Source organism: Schistocerca cancellata, chromosome 8, assembly GCF_023864275.1.
Source record: "Schistocerca cancellata isolate TAMUIC-IGC-003103 chromosome 8, iqSchCanc2.1, whole genome shotgun sequence".
In the NCBI taxonomy this organism is placed as follows: Eukaryota; Metazoa; Arthropoda; class Insecta; order Orthoptera; family Acrididae; genus Schistocerca; species Schistocerca cancellata.
Genome location: NC_064633.1, coordinates 306,475,089 through 306,493,168, shown reverse-complemented (window position 1 = coordinate 306,493,168; position 18,080 = coordinate 306,475,089). Strand labels below are relative to the sequence as shown.

At 39.4% G+C, this 18,080-nt stretch overlaps 1 pseudogene; it reads left to right on the top strand.

Moving 5' to 3' along the window:
• The first annotated feature begins 17,032 nt into the window (after positions 1-17,032).
• On the top strand, positions 17,033-17,150 carry LOC126095789 (5S ribosomal RNA; annotated as a pseudogene).
• Positions 17,151-18,080: the final 930 nt, after the last annotated feature.

Below are 18,080 nucleotides of genomic sequence, written 5' to 3'. Positions count from 1 at the left end.
GCATTTTTCTTCAAACTGAAATTCATGGCATTAGTTTTCTTTGTGTTCAATGTCACTTTATTACTTATTGACCAATCGTAAACTTCCTTGAGAGTTTCATTTGCTTTTTTGGCAAGGAGTTCTCTTGTTTTCTCAGTGACTATAATATTGCTTTCATCAGCGAAGAGAATTCTTTCACCATGAGTAACACTACTGGGAAAGTCATTGATGTATATCCTAATATGCTACCTTGCAGAACCACTATGTTAATGTATTTAGGTTCTGATAAGTGTTTTACTAAATGTTTAGATCTATTTGAAGTATGTGTTATCTCTACTCTTTGTACTTATATGTTAGGTATGATCGAAACCAGTTATTAGTTACCCCTCGTATTCCTAATGCTTCCAATTTATTTAATAGAATCTTGTGGTCGAATGTATCAAACACCTTAGAAAGATCAAAAAATATGCTTGTGACACACTCATCTTAATCAAGAGCATCAACTACAACTTTTATGAATTCTGCTATGGCTGACTCCGTATTATTGCCACTTCAGAAACCAAACAGGGATTCGCTTAAAATATTGTATTTATTCAGGCAATTCATTAATATGTCTTTCATAATGGCTTTTATTATTTTTGAGAATGCTGACCGGAGGGAAATGGGCTGATAATTTTCTATGTCTTCTGCATTACCTTTTTTTTAGCAAAGGTACAACTCTTGCCTGTTTTAACTGCTCTGGAAATGTGTCTGAAGTGAAGGATTCATTTCTTACATTGTTAGGGGGATTTGTATAAACCCTATGCATTGTTTCAGTACATACATTGGCACTTTATCTAAGCCTACTGACTTTTTTTTTAGTTTTTGAATTGTTTTTCTGTCTTCATTGTCTGTGCTTGGAAGTAACATCAATGTATTTAGTGCAACATTATTAACTGGTGTTATATTTGTTTGTTGGAATTTTTGCTGTAACTTCTCTGCAATACTTGAAAATTCTCGTTTACATAGTTGATAAGTGTTGTGGATCATTTATTACTGTATGCCCCTTCCTTAGCAATACGTTTCTCTGTGTTTGTTTGCCTCTCCCCCTTTTGCAGCAGTCAGCACCTTCCTATAGATTTTCTTATATCTATGATAGAAATTTAAAAATTCTGGATCATTGTGAATGTTTTTCATGGAACTGAGGTGTTTAAGTGTTTGGGAGGACTTCTTAATACCTGCTGTTACCGATCTGTTTTTGTGAGATGTTGATACAGACATGCATACTTTTGGAAATGCCTTTTCAAAGTTCAATTTAAACAATGTGGAGAATTTAGAGAATGGTCACTTAGGAATGAAATAAATAGGAAATGTAAAGAAGCTAATAAGAAATGGCTTCACGAAAAATGTGAAGCACTATGAAAATTTGTGTATGTTTAGAGATGGTGATATTCAGCTACTAAATAATTGTTAAAATTCATTGTGAAAACTTCAGATGTCCTTCATTTTGCCCAATTCGATACTGGTCTCGGTCAATGACCATTATCAAACTTAGATGCCATTTATGCCAGCTAGGCTTGTTAATGGTCACTGACAGAAACTAGTAGTGAATTGTACAAAATAATAGACAGCTGAATGTTTCACAATTTATTTTAACAATAAGAAATAGGAAAGAAATGATTGTGGGAAGAACCGACTCAGTATACACAAAAGTAAAATAGTCATTGGTGGAAATAGAAGCAAGGGCACTAATATTATGAGTGCAACGGGAATTTCACGCTCAAATGAAGAGAAGTGACCAGATAGGTGGAAAGAGTGCACTGAAGGCCTCTATGAGGAGGAGGACTTGTCTGTTGAAGTGATTGAAGAAGGATGAAGAATCGACAGGGAACAATAGGAGATCCTGTATCAGAATCAGAATTTAAGAATGTTTTGCACGACCTAAGATCAAATAAGTCAGAACGGATAGATAACATTCCACCACAATTTCTAAAATCGTTGCGGGGACTGGCAACAAATCGACTATTCGCTTTGGTGTGTAGAGTATATAAGATTGGCGATATACTAACAGAATTTCGGAAAATCATCATTCACACAATTCTGAAGACTACAAGAAAAGACAAGTGCCAAAATCATTGCACAATGAGCATAACAGCTCATGCATCCAAGCTGCTGACAAGAGTAATATGCAGAAGAATGGAAAAGACAGTTGCAGATCCGTTAGATGGCCATCCGTTTGGGTTTAGGAAGACAAGAAAAATCAAGACACCCACATTTAATTTGCAGATCTGGAAAAAGCATTTGACAATATCAAATCGTGCAGGACATTCGTGATATTCAGAAACGCTGTATGGAAAAATGAGGAATATAAAACATGTACATCAACCAAGCAGAAAAAGTAAGGCCGGCAGACCAGGAACGAACTGCTCAGACTAAAACGAGTTTAATACAGCGATGCAGTCTTTCATTTCTGTTGTTCAATCTATACAACGGAGAAGCAATGACGGAAATAGAAGACAGGGTAGGATTAAAATTGCAGGTGAAAGGAAGTCAGTGATAAGATTTGCTGACGAAATACCTACGACCACTAGAGTGAAGAAGAATTACAGGATGTGTTGAATGGTGTGTACAGCCTAAAGAGTGAAGCATATGGACCTAGAGTAAAGCGAAGAAAATTCAAAGTACTGAGGAGTAGCTGAAATGAAAACAATGAGAAACTTAAAATCGGAATTGGATATCACGAAGCAGACGAAGTTGGGAATTCTTCTACCTAGACCGCAGAATAACCCATGATGGGCGAAACAAGGAATACATAAAAAACAGACTAGCAAAGGCGACACAACAACACTCACGTTCAAAAGGGCTCTGACGTGGTTGTCGCCACTGAGAGAAAGAGCTCAATCACTCTTGTACTGCATTCAATGTACCCATACACGAGTTGCATATCGACCGACTCTCCTCCAGTAGGCCTCCCCAAACGGTTTAAGCTATGTGTCACTGTTAACGGCCAACTAACCAGGACGGGACAACAAACCCAAGACACAACTGAACAGTTCTCAGTGGAAGCTTGAGTGCGAAGGATTAGGTGGACATGTATCAATGTGGCCAACAGCACGTACAGCGAGTAAAAATTCATTGCGTCGGTTCTTACAAGAAAATTTAGCCAGTGTGTCGTTGTGGAAAATGTGTAATCGACCTAGTCTTTACCTATATAAAGTTGTGACTCCGAGTCAAACAGAGAGTTCTGTTCCAGTGGCAAATCAGGTGGTGAACTGTGCACGAAAGTCAGTTTTCCAAGTTTTGTCAGAGTGTAATTTCCGCTAAAGTTCAGGAAACCATAATCCTCAAAATACATTACAAGGTAAGAGAAGGTACATATGTAAGGTCATGCATACACATTCGGGCACCTTGCGCCCCTTAATTACTCACCAATTTAGGAATAAATCATAAATCTTCAATAAAACACAGAAGAAAGTGAGAAAAAGTAAAGTACAGGTCAATGAAAGTAGGATCAGCTGCATCGATATAGCAACGCAAGGAAGAAACACTCAACGTAACAGGCAATATATATAGGTCATATGCAAACGAGATTGCACGCAGTACAGTATGTATCATACGCTATGTAAAAGAACAGATTTTGTCTTTGTCAGAAAATAAAGTTACTAGGCATCCTAAAAAGATTTTTACACAAGTTACTATTTGAGATCAATACAGGTATCTACGGCGTTACTAGAGTCAGTTGCAGAAGGAAGGCAAGAGAAGCGGAGTGGGACAAAAAGTGTGTGTCATATATTCTTACTAACATCTAAGAGTTCACTTTAAAAGTGTGGTCTTTATGTTGACGCCCTTTCATGCAGTTCCAAAGTAGATTTGACGGAAGATCAGTGTAAAGCTCTCTGTTTCCCCTGCTTCACTTTCACACGCCATTCAGACTGTATTAGGAATGCCAAATTACAAAATGTGGGAGTTCTTCTCACGTACTTTTCAGAGGGGTCTTCTTGAAGGAGCGCTTCCTCAAAACCATTCGTTAGAGAGGTATTATTTGTAGCAGTCATTGTAAATTCACAGTTTCTAATGGACAAAGAAAAGAATCGACAGAGATATCAAATAGGAACTGCAAGTAATGTATTTGTAACAAAAAACTGATACAAAAAATTACGAGACTTAGACTTCTAAATGCACAAAGGTTTTATAGTGTAAAATTACTAAACGAAATAAAAACGGAAGAAACAAGATGGTGGATAAAGCAAAATAATGTTACAAGAAGGGTCACAGTTATTCTGCGTGTTGTAACTGTACGAAATCTTATTTAGGAAAGACGTGGTTCCCTTTAATCCTCTTCAACGGACAGTGTTACAAATGTGGTTTTATATACATTGTATACGTACAGCACAATGTGGTTTTATATACATTGTATAAGTACAGCACAAAAACCCAATATCCCCCATCGATTTAAGTCAATGCCCACTCATAGCGACTGTCTGCAACTCCTTTGTGTCTTAACTGTGGTTTTGTTTAAAAATAGTTTTGACGAAACATAAATAGTTCTCATGTTTTAAACTACCTTCATTGACTCACACAAGTTTCACTTTCTCCACGACAGTCCTAACCTTCGTTATGATTATAAACGTCCTTGGTTGGTGGTTAGATAGATGGCAACTTCCGTTTCGAACACAGTCAGTATGATTTTAACACATTCTGGCAATTCACATTACGTTAATCAAAATCAGAAGTTGGGGATGAATTTAGACATTTCCCCATCTTTTGCATGTAGATAACTATCACAGATTTCGTGTAATTTAGAATCTGTTTGACGTTAGATTTTTGCCAAAGCATGTCGGACCTGTTCAGTTCTGTTACATTATGTTGCCAATGAGGAAACGGCAGCGCCTCCACATATAGAATGTATTTCTTGCCAAAGTCGTTTCATGTTAAATTCCGTGCAGCTGATCATAGCCACACAAAAGTTTCTGCCACGAAATAATGGTAATTAAAAGTAACCCACTTATAAAACGATACTAACTCTTTTGCATTTTTTAAAGATATATTCATTTAAATGGGAGACAACCGTGAAAGACCTTCTGCCAACACCGGCACAAAATTTGCGATCGTATTCGGATCAGTTGTGGTACCTAAAGCAGACTGTTATAGCGAAAAATTGTCGAGAAACGAAATTATTTAGAGTTATGTAAATGCAGCACCCTGGTTACTATTAATGCAAACGTCACAAAGTCATTACTCGTTACACTATAATAAGAAGGGATATTATCTCTGACAGAGTCCACGGAGGACAATTGGTGTCGGTAAGGATGTTCTGCCACCGTTGCATAGTTTTTTCTTTTTCTTTTTCTTTTTTGTAAAATCCCGTTGACTGTCTTGTGAGAGGGGTGACAAGCCTACACCTACAACGGAGCCCTCAAGTTGGCGCCAGTAATTTCCCTCGGGACTTGACAGCAACGTTCTAGCGGCCTGTAGCATCGGCCTTGGCGCTGGTCGCGTGCATTTGACCTCCGAAATTTGGTTCGACAACGGAAAACAGTCCGAAATACTGAGGCATGTATTGCCACAGCAGTACATTTATATGCACTGTACCGAGTACACTCAATAGGGAATCACCTGTGTGTTTTCCTTAAGAAGTTTCAGACAATACTGAAATAACCGTTAAATCGAAAGGTCTGCCATATGTCACTAGTGGTAACACAACACCTCTGCGTTGTATGTTCAATGCAGCTATGCATGAAATTTATGTTGCAGTTCTCAATCTCCGAAAAATAAATTTTAGTGGTAGAGCATGGCCAGTTCCAGCACAGCACCAATCAAAATTTCACAAGAATTATAGGATAGTACGTACAGCTATATTTTATATGCAGTTCATTAATATTACTGAATGCATTTAATGCAGAAAACTCATTATGTTGGTGACTCTTTGGAAAGAAAATGAAACACTGTATTAAAAAGATGGCAGTTACAGTGATGTGTAACTTAAACAGTGAACTGAAAGTGAACTGTAAGATGTCCACTTGGTAGCCAGATGAGAGAAGCAGTTTGCTTGGATGCAATGAATTAGAAGTTACTTGTAAGTACATTTTCATTTCATAAAAAACGTTAAGGAACTGTTTTTAAATCTATAACCTGTATGTGAAACCTTAACCTATGTGTAAAAATGGACAAATCATGTAATATTTCAGGACACACTCTGAAGACGCCTTGTAAAACAGGAAAACGCGTCTGGCTGCATAAATAAAAATAAAAATTTCGATGTGCAGCATACAAAAAAGGCATCTTCTTTGAAAGAACTGCAATTTATATATAGCTGTTGCGAAAATGGCCACTACAAGAAACGTGTTATCCTTAATTACACTTTTTTGATGGTTAATAGAAACTTGCACCTGTTATACTGAGTTGTGTAAATGAATATTATAGTTTACACTTTCTCTCGTCAAGCAGTTTCAAGCAAATCTTAATTCTGTAAGTGGTCACATGTTTTACAGTTTTTTGGTTAAGTATTTCAGGTAAATTATAATTTTCATATAAAGTAATTCTGTTTGGTTGTAGTTTCCGTGAATCATTTAATTGAAAGCTATTTGATAGATATCCTGTAGGACATATACTCCGTAGAATTTGTACGGAAAAATCATGATTGTAATAAAATTTTCAAAGTGTCAGTCTGCCTTTATAACATTCAGTCTTCACTCCACATTACCTATTGATATATAAATGGCAGCAGAGCAAAAAGATCTGCTTGGGTTGGAAGGACTTACACATAGTGTTCTGATTCAGCTGGGCTATGGAGACGGTTAGAGAACTTACTTCTTGAGGAGAGATGAGCTCTTGTATGAAAGTAAACAGACAGGCATGGATCCACTAGGAAATTTAGATCAATTGGTTCTGCATTTACGACAAAATATTGGGAAACCTATCGCTATCAAGTTTCGCGAAGGCGACGTAAACCAGTCCGTTGATGCATTGCACGCAGCACTTTAGAAATTTCAAGTATAAAAACAATTCTTTCGTGAATGGAGACCTACTGTTGACCAATTTAGGGGATTATAACGCTGAGATAGAAAATGTATCGCACAGTCAGGAGAAGGTTATGAATAATTTCACTAAGTTGTCTAACCCGTTGTAGGCGGGCATGCTATCATGTAAAATTAGTAGATATCGAAGAACAGGGACAGTAAGTGGCCTAGTCGTAGACTGAGTTGTTACGAACATTAGCCATTAAAGTTGATGTTAGAAGCATTAGAACACAAATATGAAATTAATGACCTGCAACGTAACATTTGTAATAACGTGATACCTCGCTGGCCTCTCAAGAGTTAGTAAATGCGAATTATGATCAGGAACAGTGACAGAATGAATCCACTGGCGCAAAAGTAACAGAATTCACAAGACATTAAAAGCATTTTGCTTCTAGTACACGGAAACAAAGAGTAAGACACTTTTTGGATGGTATTAAACCACAAGATATACCAAGAGCTGTTTTCTTTACATCACCCCGCATATTTCAATAACTTAGCAACCTGATTCACCAAATAAACGCCATATAATGAATAAACGAAAGGAGACAGGGGGATAACGATAGCACTACTACTAGTACTACCGTACAGGGTTTTGTCGGAAACATCACGTCAAATTATACTAGACGAGCGGAACAGAAATTGGACAATTATACGGAACAATGTAGGCAAATTGTGAGATGTTGGGATTGTAACGAGATGGGAGATGTGCGACGTACCTGTAGACGTAGTAAAGAGAGTGTTAGAACGGACTGACAGAGGAAAACGAAGGTTGTTAACAGTGTTACGATACATGCCTCTCAGGTCAAGTTCTTACAGGGAATTGCTAACTGAGAACCAATTAATGTATCATTTGGGTGTTGTGTTATTAATGAGAAGTCTGTCTGTGCTTCAGTTGATTCAGGAAGTGGGCGAACAATAGTTTATGACACATGGTACACACTGTAAGTGACTGCTACAAGACGCTAAAGTATTCACTACACTTGACCTTAATCAGGCGCTCAATGAAATTCCATCAAACGAGAAATCCAAACACATCACGGCATTTGCTACTAACTAGAATACATACGAAATCAGAGTACCATTTGGCTTGTCTACGGGGGGCTGCAAAACATTCGTAATTGATGAACCTCGTTATTTGATGTTCTAAATTTATCTCCGCTTAATAATAACTATTCGGATGATACGATTACTTATAACACTGATACTGAGGCTCATCTGCTACGTTTGGAACAAGATCATAGATACTGACAAAATGAATGTACCATACTCTGCCAAGCACTCTGGTATGTGTGGTCTCCCTCGAGGGTATACCTATAGACCCAGAAAGAATTCCATTCTAGAAATTTTTGCGACGTGTTACTCCCCCGAAGTTGTAACTTTAGACCCGGAGGAATAGGAACCGTTCTAGATATTTATCCTCCAAAGAGCATTTGAGGACTGGTTCGTTTCATTGGAATGGTGAATGAATTTTTGCAGGCTTTACTAATGCGGAAGCTCTGTTGTATGAGCTACGTAAAAGAGGCTCAACTTTGAGTGGGGCGGTGATTGGCGCCCGGCGGGGGGGGGGGGGGGCTTGGATTCATCAAGTGCAACATTCAATGACATCAAAAAGTTATGGAGTACACATCCAGTTTTAGTGCTTAATAATGTCAATAAATAATTCATTTTACAAACAAGATACCTCAAAGAATATTTGGAGCAATTCTGTAAGATAATGAAGAAGGATGTCGATCAATAGCTCAAGCATGTGGAAAAGGAATATTCCATCTACTAAGCAGAAGCGGTAACAATGATCTTTCGCCCAGAAAAATTAATATATCACTTAGAACAAACCCATTTTCGTCTAGAGACAAGCAATCAGGCAGTTACCTGAGGCTTGGGTAGACCCTTAAAAACAAGGCCTACAGCAGGGTGAACTGCAAGAATACTCGCATTCAAATTTCACACTTTCAGTATTCGCGGAACTGATCATGTAATAACCGATATCCTTAGAAACATGTTTTAAACAGACAGTGAACTGGATTAGCAGAAGCGAGCAAGTGATAATCTGATATTAACTGCTGTGCATTCGTTGCTTAAAAGAACTGAAGAGAATCAGGGAAAGGATAAGAAAATCAATTAAAAAAGGCTGAAATATATAAGGCTCATTTACTACAATAGGGTTGGTGGTGGTGCTTTGTTCTTACCTACAGGATATAAACTACATTTTGTTTCCGCCTTCGGAAATATGTGTTCTGCTTCCAAAAGAAGTACAACTATCTTCATGCACTGTGTATTATCACCTCGCGAGACGATACTGTTGTATAAAATAATGAAGGTCTCTGGATTTTATAATAAGTAATTTAAAATTAGAGGTGCAGCACCAGGGAAAATTTGATCACTGATCTGCAGAACTGTTAATCAGCCTTTCACTATATTCTCACCGTCAACAAATGCTCCATTGAAACTGCAGGGTTCGTGAATTTAGTTTACCGCACCAGTTGTTTATACAACAGTATTGGGACGGCTTTCACCGTCAAATTGTGCTAAAACCTATATGACGTACATCTTGCATCTTGTTAGGTCTTAAGTAAAGAAAGCGCCATAAACTGTTATTGCTCCCACAAATACTTTTATTCTTCAGGTATTAACAAAATGAGATAATGTATCGAATACATGTAAGCAGATCCCTCTTAAACAAATTAATTCGAGGTACGTGTAAAAGAGGGATGACATACACGCTATAATGCCTTATGTCCAATGTCACAGTCTTTCCACTTCAAAATAATATACGGGAGAAACGAAGAACACCCCAATTCGAATGCCCTAAATCTTCACATTTCTAGTTGTTGGTGCGAAATATTGTTCAATGGTGTAGACGTCGAAGTATTAAATTCAGTTTTTTCCCATATATACCACAAATAACATAGTATGATTAGTAAAGACTTTAGAGGTTCTTCTGTCCTATATGCAATTTGATCGGTGGAACAGTAACTCTATTCATGCAGTCTAAGCTCTCTAGTCTAATTACTACGGTATAAGTTCAACATATAATGAGATGACAAACCATTCTCTGAGCATTGCCGATGAATTAAATAAAAATTTAGCTTCTACAGGGAATCCTTTAACATTCTAGGCAAATGCCTTTCTGAGACTGATGTCTGAAATACTCCTCTGCGATAGAGACAAGGAGGAGATTGAGTCAATAATTAAATCACTGGAGACTAAGGATTCTGATGGTTATGATGGAGTGATTAGCAGAACATTAAAGTATTGTGCTGCACAGGTTATTTCTATACTTAGCCATATTTTTAATTTTTCATTCACGAACGGTCAGTTTCCTGAACGATTAAAGTACTCAGTAGTAAAGCCACTTTATAAAAGGTGAGAAAGGGATAATGGAGACAATTTTAGAGCAATTTCTATGTCATCAGTGTTTGCCAAAGTTATTAAGAAGGCAGTGTATGTAAGGATAATTGATCATTTTACATCACACGATATGCTATCAAATGTACTGTTAAACTTTAGAAGTCGTGTAACAACTGAAATTGCTATATCCTCTTTTCTCTGTGAGGTACTGGAAAGGTTAAACAAAAGGTTTCGAACGCTAGGCATATTTTCTGATTTTACAAAGGCGTTTGGTTATGTTGATCACAAAATCTTGCTCCTAAAGTTGGACCATTATGGAATACGGAGTGTAGCTACAGGGAGTAGCTCGCAATAGGTTCACGTCATACTTTAGCAACAGACAGCAAAAGGTCATTATTCACAATGTTGAGAATGGCTGTGATGTGGGGTCAGAGTACGTTACAGTCAAGTGGGGGGTGCCCCAGGGATCAGTGTTGAGGCCGCTCGTGTCCCTTATGTACATAAATGATATGCCCTCTAGTATTACGGGTAACTCTGAAATATTTCTGTTTGCTGATGACAATAGCTTGATGGTAATAGATGTTGTGTGCAACATTGACTCGGTTTCAAATAGTGCTGTTCATGACCTAAGTTCACGGCTTGTAGAAAATAAACTAACGCTAAAACACAGTAAGACTCAGTTTTTACAGTTTCTAACACACAATTCAACAAAACCTGACGATTTAACTTCACAAAATGGGCATACGATTAGTGAAACCTAACTGTTCAAATTTCTAGGTGTTCAGACAGATAGTAAACTGTCGTGGATAGCCCACGTTCAGGATCTTGTTCAAAGACTTAATGCTGCCATTTGTACTATTCAAACGGTATCAGAAGTGAGTGATCGTTCGACACGAAAATTAGTCTACTTTGCTTATTTTCATTCAATTTGTCTTATAGTGTTATATTTTGGGGTAACGCTTCCCATTCTTAAAGAATATTTTTGGCTCAGAAACGGGCGGGTCGGGCAATAAGTGGTGTAAGTCCACGAACCTCTTGTTGACCCCTGTTCACGAGTCTCGGTCTTTTGACATTGGCCTCTCAGTATATATATTCCTCACTGTCATTTCTTGTTAACAATATTAGCTTATTCCCAAGGATAAAGCAGCTTTCACTTAGTTAATACTCGCCTGAAATCAAACCTGCATTTTGATCGGACTTCCTTAACTCTTGTGCAGAAAGGTGTGCAGTAAACTGCTGCATCCATTTTCAGTAAGCTACCACTCGAGTTCAAAAATCTTAGCAGTAATCCACGCGCTTTCTAATCGAAACTGAAGACTTTCCTAATGGGTCACACCTTCCATTATTTCGAAGAGTTCCTTGAAAATGTAAGCTGATTCTTATTGTATTGTTGACTGCGTTTACTTAAAATTATGGATTGACTTTTTTCGTGTTCATAAACACTTTATTTTTATCTGTTATTACTTGTATGTTGTAATTTCATGTACAGATGTATTCCACGACCTTGGTGATTTGCTCCTCCATTTCGTCCTACGGAACTTGACGTGTAAATAAAAAGTCATGAAATACATCCTAATATTCTGTAGGACCTCCTTTTGTTCATCATACCGCAGCAGATGGACGTGGCATGGACTCAACAATCGTTGGAAGTCCCTAACAGAAATACTGAGCCATGCTGCCCCTATAACTGTACATAATTGCGAAAGTGTAGCCTCTCGATTATGTCCCATATATGTTGGATGAGATTGAAGTCGAACGATCTGGGTCGACAAACCATTAGCTCGAAATGTCGAGAACGTTCTTCAAACCAATCGCGAAAACTGTGTCCTGGTGACATGGATTATCGTCATCCATAAAAATATCATTGGTTTTTGAGGATATGAAGTCCATTAATGGCAGCGAATCTTTGCAAAGTAACCGAACATAGACATTTCCTGCAAATGATCGGTTCAGCAGGACGAGAGAAAGCGATCTTTACTATTACGGAGTCACCACCAACTTGCACAGTGCCTTGTTGACAACCTATGTCCATGGCACCACGGTGTCTGTCACATTCGAACCCTATCATCAACTGTTACCAAATGAAATCTGGACTCATCTGACCACGCCCCGGTTTTGGAGTCGTGTAGAGTCCAACCAACAACGTTACGAACCCAGGAGATGTGCTGCAGGAGATGTCGTGCTTTTAACAAAGGCACTAGAGTTGGTCGTCTGCCGCCATAGCCCATTAACGCAAAATTTCAGCTAACTGTCTAGGGGATACGATCGTCTTACGTCCAACATTGTTTTCTGCTGTTATTTCACGCAGATTGACTTGTCTCTTACCACTGACAACTCTACGCAGATTGCGCTAGTCTTTGTCGTTAAGTGAAGGCCGTCGACAATTGCATGGTCATTGATGAGAGGTAACGCCTGAAATTTGTTATGCTCGGCATACTCTTGACACTGGATTTACGAATACTGAATTCCCTAACCATTTCCCAAATAGAATGTCCCATACGTCCACCTCCAAATACTATTCCGTGTACGAAGTCTGTTAATTCTCGACGTGCGGCCTTGATCATGTCAGTAACTTTTCACGTGAATAACCCGGGTGTAAATGACAGCTCCGCCAATACCTTGGGTACGCTATACTACCACCACTTGTATGTGTACATATCGGTGTGGCATGACTTTTGTCACTTCAGTGTATTGATAGTATTTGTGTGTGGGGGTGTTGGAGGAGGGGGGGGGGGGGCTTAGAATAATGACACAGCCTTCCTCGAACACGTCTTCACTACAGTTATCCAGTATTGTTTCGTAAAATTTACATTGTCCTTCTTCTGCTGAAATCCATTTACAGCAGAATGAAAAACCACTCTAGACAATTTATGTGTATACTTCTGAATAAGTACCATAGCCACAAATCCTGCACACATCCTCGCAGTCCTGTCGTCCGCGATTTCCTTTTTGTTTTGACTGAAGACACAGACAATACTGAAGTCCACTGGTAGGTGTCAAGATACCTCTGATCGTATTCTGTATGCATATTGTAGCTCACGCAGCACTGCATCTGGCTACCAACTAGGGAGGAGTTCACTCATGCGAGATATACATCCAATTTCGTCTTCCTGGGGTTAAAATGCTATTTGATTATGATCATCAGCAAGTCTATTTCCGTAATTATATAAGATGCCGGTCTTGTTTTTAAGTATGGTAGCATGGAGTGATCTGTTGCTCAACTATTGACCTTAATTGGTATTTTTTGTTGAAAATAGCCAAATGTATGACACAAATGCCCCCAAACACTTAATCCTATTATTATTTAACACATCCATTGATGATGATATGTACTGTAAGTGCAATGGCCAAACGTGGTTAATTAAAGTAGAAGTAAAGTAAAACAATATCCTCACTTTAACGGAGTGGAGAAAGCATACTGAAGCATATGGATAGTCGTTTTCCCATCGCTCTGTGTGCGAGCGGATCAGGAAAGAAAACGGCTAGGTGTGGTAAAAGGTACCCTCCGCCACATACTGTACGCTGGCTTGCAGGGTATGTATGAAAATGTAGATGTAGAAAGTGCACATACTTCATTCGTCTGTAACAATGGACTCCAAGCCAGGGGAAATGTATTGCCAAATTGTGCAATGAACGTAAGAGGATGCAAATTCGAGCTGTGAGGAAGTGCCTCCAATATCCGCCACCTTCGAATTCACTGAAGGAATCATTCAGAACGTCCCTATCAACTGACATCAGAACCTGAATCCTCGTCAACGTGTTTTCATATTTCCAGAGTTCATCTAATTCATACCATCTTGCTTTCTCTGCATGGAATCACTTGAACAGTCCTTTTCCCGTAGTTCTCACGATTTTTCACCATGTGCAGTTATCTTGTAAGTATAATATATCGCGATGTCTTTTGTTAATCTTGATCTGATTTTCTTTAAAATGAAGCAAAAACTTTACTTCCTCTGTCTCCGCTACTCCGACCTGTCGTGTCCTGTCTGTGCTAGCGTTCTTTCGCATTGATAACTGCCATGCTGTGGCCATGAGTACCCCTATTTGACAGGACACTTTGGTCCATTCACCACCTTGTTGGTTTCAGACCTGTCCATGTCGAGCTACTTGCTGACGGACTCCGTGCAGCCTCCCTATTTGTTCCTCAGGAAACCTCGATCACGATCTTTTGCAAAACAGCTGAATCTGCCTCAGTTCCTATCGAGTATTGAAAGTTGCTGTCTGCCGTTGTCGACCGGCTTCGCATTATTTGCCATAGTGTCTTCGTGGTACTTGTTAATAGTGTCTAAACTCGATTTAACACTGGTAAGGACCGGCTGTAAATTCATCTAGCCTTCAGTTAATATCCTTTCCCTATTCTTATATTTTGGTTGCAGTTGCCTCAACTAGCAATTTTATTTCCTTTGATATAGTTTCGCATTGAATTTTTATGTCCGACATTAGAGCATGTAAGGTACTAAAGTCAAAGACTGAGAGGAGATTAAGTGGCGTGTCTGAGTGCACCTCATTGTCTGCCACTTCGAAAGAGGTCTGTCCCATGGAACGAGTTGTCTGCCATCTACGTACGTAGACTCCCAGCTCTTGCGTCTCATATTAAATCCACACTTTGTTCAGTGGCAGCCTCATCGCTACCGATGACTAGTAGCGGAAACTGCGAGCTACTGACCTCGTTTCCCGCTTTCCGTAAACTTTAATCTGTTAAGGCTTCCTGAAAATCTCCTCATCGGCTGAGCCTCAACAAGCAGTATTTCTAGCTACATCTGCATTGAGTAGTACTTCTGGTTCGCAGCTGCCTTGATACACTATCGTGAAATTAAAACCGATAAACATTATAGACTCATAAATGCCTCACACAAGCTCTGTCTGTTAAACTCTTTCAACAACCTCATAAGCTACAAACAACAAAACGGTATGTGAATAAAACCGGTAACCACATAAAACAACCAAAAACAACACCATATAAACGTATATTCCTTTTCCACGGAGGAAACTCAGAAAACAGACAAGCCAGAACTACCATGTAAGAGCTAAGAGAAAAGATTAGTTACTTACATTAATTCTTAATTCATTATCTGACAATGTAGTCAGATGTGTCACATAGAGCTATCCGAAGGTAGGGTGGCCATAAAACTTATAATGTGGGGGCTGTGTTTTTTAGTTTGATAGCGTGGGTTCATCTAACAGTAAGCTAGTGAATTTAATCAGCATTTATTACTAAAAATACGCAAAAATGTGACTGTAATAACCTTAATTACTAATTCCCATTGTTCTTTTAACACAACCACTGATTATGGTGTCGTAACCCATAAGTGAATTGACCACACTGTGGTTAATTAAAATAGGAGGAATTTCTGACCTGAAAACAGGTAAAACATTTTTTTAATCTAACGCAGTGGAGACAAGCAGAACAGTATGGTCTCATGCAGCCAAACATAATGTTTTGCTGTATCTCACATCTTTCATAATCAATTGCCTGATGCACCTGAGAAAGGTCTGCTAGGTTCTTAGAAAAAGTTGACTTCAAACTTTTGTATTAATTAACAGTTACTTCTACATGCAGGAAACTTGAAATGTATAACAAGCAATGTTCTTAAATGCTGCTACCTTTTACGAAATGGGGAATTGTCAATGACTCGCCAGATAAAATGATCAACAAGGCGGGTGCCCCTATTGGAACAAAGGAAAGGGTTTTATAATCTTGTATAATCTTGTGCATGATCCAACATGCTGCAACAGCGATAAGCTTTGCTGAGGGCACAGACCAGGAGAGAGCTATGCTGTTACTCATGCAAGGGGATTCGCGAAGCTGATAATGTTACAAAATTCGCTAGCCGATTAGCACGGGACATGAAACGAGCGAAAGAAGAATAGATATTAATCACAAACCAATAGAATGAACATACAGGTGAAACTAAAAGAGGACGGCGTAAGGAATTTGGCGCATGACACACAATACAACGATTTCAGCAATTATAAATGAATTTTGTGCAGAGAACTATGACTACGAACAAGCTCTGATCGCGGCGTAACTAGCAGTATACCAATAAGTATTTATATTGCCTCTTAACGTCATTGCCTCATGGCACAGGTGCACAGCGTGTTTCCATCGGCCAACAGCATTTGCGACACATACGGCCTGCAGCCCGTCCCGTCTTCAGCTGCCATCCATTCACTCTTCTACACCCCCAAAAGGACGTACTTCTTGGCGCACATTCCGGCCAGTAACGGGCCTACTTCCAGGCCCGTCACGATGGCCAAATTGGCTGGCGTTAAAAGCTCGCCCTATGTGTCCCTTGTCTGTCCTTTTTAATTGATTGTTTTTCTCAGAAGATATCGAAGTTACTACCCTTAACTTCCAGCAACCGATGCAGACGCAGGCCCACGAATTCGGCGGGAAGGATGAAGCCACGTTTGCCAAGACAGAGAGGACTGGTTCCTCTGCCACTATTTCTTTCCTTGTTATTCGATTCTCCCCCATGCTATTGTCCTGTGCATTAAAATCTCAGCCCTCCTTTTCTAAGACCGAACAGAGCAGGAAATTCGCCGTAGCCCACAACCAAGGTAACAGAACTGATATCATTCAAGACAGGAACTGTTCATGAAATAGAGGCTGCTGATCATAAAGGGAAACTTAGGATTACATAAAACACGTATCCCATAGATGACTTCCTATAGGTATTTGTCTAAGTAGAGTATGGTATAGCGTCAACGGCCTTGCCGCAGTGATAACACCGGTTCCCGTCAGATCACCAAAGCTAAGCGCTGTCGGGTTGGGCTAGCACTTGGATGGGTGACCATCCGGTATGCCGAGCGCTGTTGGCAAGCGAGCTGCACTCAGCTCTTCTGAGGCAAACTAAGGAGCTACTTGATTGAGAAGTAGCGGCTCCGGTCTCAAAAACTGTCATACGGCTGCGCGAGCGGTGTGCTGACCACATGCCCCTCCATATCCACATCCAGTGACGCCTGTGGGCTGAGGATGACTCGGCGGCCGGTCAATACGGTTGGAACTTCCAAGGCCTGTTCGGATGTTTAGAATATGGTATAGATGACATATAAATGATAAAATACCGTAACTTGGTGATATTCTAGCGAAAGGTGTATTCAAATAAACGTACGTCTTTTGATTGCTAAAATCATAATTTGGCTATCGTCCAACAGCGAATGCATCCTGTACATATCGTAGGGTGCCTTCTACCCCAACATCTTTCTGGCACCCACAAATCTGAGTAATTGCATCACCAAGCACACTTCACGATTTTAGATGGATTGAATGACAAAGCTGGAAAATTTGTCAGTGTGATGTGCACATGGGGGTTCTTGATTGGAGGAATCCTCTCTTTGGACCAGAAATGAAATGCCTGCCGAAACCTAACATACATCAGCCACATTAATCTCCGATATTGCTCGTCCCCTCAGATCGGATGTAGAAAAGGTTAATATGATAGTAATGAACTACAGGAGCAGCCATCGTAATGTCTCAAAATCGTATCGCTTTTTGAAGGCTATAATTTCCTTATAGTATGAGGAACAGAAAGTTGGTTAAAACCTTAAGTGAATACGAGGACGAAAGGATACATGTGGCAGAGTATTTGAGTAGCCAAATCAAATATTCAGAGCTAAGGGCGAAAACGTGGAGCACAAACTGAAAATAAATAAAAAGCGACATTTTGTATGCACTACACAAGTGCATATCGAAATCTTCTATTCAGTCCCTCAAAGGCCGCAATGGCACGGAAATGGAAGATAACAGCT